Source organism: Eubalaena glacialis, chromosome 4, assembly GCF_028564815.1.
Source record: "Eubalaena glacialis isolate mEubGla1 chromosome 4, mEubGla1.1.hap2.+ XY, whole genome shotgun sequence".
NCBI classification, from domain to species: domain Eukaryota; kingdom Metazoa; phylum Chordata; class Mammalia; order Artiodactyla; family Balaenidae; genus Eubalaena; species Eubalaena glacialis.
This window is the reverse complement of record NC_083719.1, coordinates 160587151-160590162: the sequence shown is the minus strand read 5'-3', so window position 1 is coordinate 160590162 and position 3012 is coordinate 160587151.

Sequence of the window (3012 nt, the reverse complement as noted above, 5' to 3'; positions counted from 1 at the left end):
GTTTCCTTGTAGCTCTAGAGCGTCTCAGGAGGAGCTCCCACCCAGGCTATGAAAGCACCCTGTTGATTTAGAGAAAACTCGTTCCCTTCCCAGAGCCCTGCCTACAGTGACTAGAGACTCGTCCAAAACACTGGTATTTAGGTAGGTTCAAGGCAGCATGAATGGAGTTTTCAAAATGGGAAAGCAAGCCTTGTGCCATCAGGTCTCCGTTTCCAGGGAACACGCAGCCTACCCCCTTGTGATGTCTACCAAGTAAATATTCCCTCAAACTACACACTGGTCCCTTCCCTGAAGAATGTTTTCTTGGCACGGAGTTCTGCATGTAGCGAACTGCCTCTCCCAAGGAATGCTCTAGGTACGCTATCGGGGCTTAGCCTCTTCTAAAACCCTGCAGTGTAAGAGGAAGAACTGTGCTTTGGTTACAGCAGGAACGCAAGCCGAGTTTCTCCTGTAAGTATGGGGTCTTAAGGTATGACTTTGTAGAAGGAATGTGAAGCAGTTTTGATTTCTCAGTGCCGCTCAGCCTAGGGCATTGAGGCAATTTGCATGACATGTAGGACGTGAGAGAACAGATTACCTGGAGCTGTTGGAGTGCTGAGGAAATGTAGCTCTCCCAAGGAAGAGTGCAGTGTGTTGCCCTACATTTAGCATACACAGAGTGACTGGGAAAGGTATCCGGGCCTGGATGTTTCTTAGCAACCCAGTGGAGCCTGCCGGTACTCGGTGTTCTTGCACGGAATAGGGTGCCCAGGCGAGATCCTAGGTGTCTTGAAAAGCGTACTAATGTTAAAAGAAAGGAGAACTGCAACTCATGTCTCAAGGAAACTTCTCCACGTTCCGCTTCAGCAGGGCTCTTCAAGGCTTTACCTTGAGGAAAGGACTCACGTCAAGTTTCCTTGAGGCTCTAGAGCGTCTCAGGAGGAGCTCCCACCCAGGCTATGAAAGCACCCTGTTGATTTAGAGAAAACTCGTTCCCTTCCCAGAGCCCTGCCTACAGTGACTAGAAACTCGTCCAAAACTCTGGTATTTAGGTAGGTTCAAGGCGGCATGAATGGAGCTTTCAAAATGGGAAAGCAAGCCTTGTGGCATCAGGTCTCCGTTTGCAGTGAGCACGCAGCCTACCCCCTTGTGATGTCTACCAAGTAAATATTCCCTCAAACTACACAATGGTCCCTTCCCTGAAGAATGTTTTCTTGGCACGGAGTTCTGCATGTAGCGAACTGCCTCTCCCAAGGAACGCTTTGGTAACGCTATCGGGGCTTAGGCTCTTCTAAAACCCTGCAGTGTAAGAGGAAGAACTGTGCTTTGGTTACAGGAGGAACGCAAGCCGAGTTTCTCCTGTAAGTATGGGGTCTTAAGGTATGACTTTGTAGAAGGAATGCGAAGCAGTTTTGATTTCTCAGTGCCGCTCAGCCTAGGGCATTGAGGCAATTTGCATGACATGTAGGACATGAGAGAACAGATTACTTGGAGCTGTTGGAGTGCTGAGGAAATGTAGCTCTCCCAAGGAAGAGTGCAGTGTGTTGCCCTACACTTAGCATACACAGAGTGACTGGGAAAGGTATCCGGGCCTGGATGTTTCTTAGCAACCCAGTGGAGCCTGCCGGTACTCGGTGTTCTTGCACGGAATAGGGTGCCCAGGCGAGATCCTAGGTGTCTTGAAAAGCGTAGTAACGTTAAAAGAAAGGAGAACTGCAACTCATGTCTCAAGGAAACTTCTCCACGTGCCGCTTCAGCAGGGCTCTTCAAGGCTTTACCTTGAGGAAAGGACTCACGTCAAGTTTCCTTGTAGCTCTAGAGCGTCTCAGGAGGAGCTCCCACCCAGGCTATGAAAGCACCCTGTTGATTTAGAGAAAACTCGTTCCCTTCCCAGAGCCCTGCCTACAGTGACTAGAAACTCGTCCAAAACACTGGTATTTAGGTAGGTTCAAGGCGGCATGAATGGAGCTTTCAAAATGGGAAAGCAAGCCTTGTGCCATCAGGTCCCCGTTTCCAGTGAACACGCAGCCTACCTCCCTGTGATTTCTACCAAGTTAATATACATTCTAGCGACACACTGGTCCCTTCCCTGAATAACGTGTTCTTGGCACGGAGTTCTGCATGTAGCGAACTGCCTCTCCCAAGGAATGCTCTAGGTACGCTATAGGGGCTTAGCCTCTTCTAAAACCCTGCAGTGTAAGAGGAAGAACTGTGCTTTGGTTACAGCAGGAACGCAAGGCAACTTTCTGCTGTAAGTATGGGGTCTTAAGGTATGACTTTGTAGAAGGAATGTGAAAGAGTATTGGTTTCTCAGTGCCACTCAGCCTAGGGCATTGAGGCAATTTGCATGACATGTAGGACGTGAGAGAACAGATTACCTGGAGCTGTTGGAGTGCTGAGGAAATGTAGCTCTCCCAAGGAAGAGTGCAGTGTGTTGCCCTACATTTAGCATACACAGAGTGACTGGGAAAGGTATCCGGGCCTGGATGTTTCTTAGCAACCCAGTGGAGCCTGCCGGTACTCGGTGTTCTTGCACGGAATAGGGTGCCCAGGCGAGATCCTAGGTGTCTTGAAAAGCGTACTAATGTTAAAAGAAAGGAGAACTGCAACTCATGTCTCAAGGAAACTTCTCCACGTTCCGCTTCAGCAGGGCTCTTCAAGGTTTTACCTTGAGGAAAGGACTCACGTCAAGTTTCCTTGAGGCTCTAGAGCGTCTCAGGAGGAGCTCCCACCCAGGCTATGAAAGCACCCTGTTGATTTAGAGAAAACTCGTTCCCTTCCCAGAGCCCTGCCTACAGTGACTAGAAACTCGTCCAAAACTCTGGTATTTAGGTCGGTTCAAGGCGGCATGAATGGAGCTTTCAAAATGGGAAAGCAAGCCTTGTGCCATCAGGTCTCCGTTTCCAGTGAGCACGCAGCCTACCCCCTTGTGATGTCTACCAAGTAAATATTCCCTCAAACTACACAATGGTCCCTTCCCTGAAGAATGTTTTCTTGGCACGGAGTTCTGCATGTAGCGAACTGCCTCTCCCA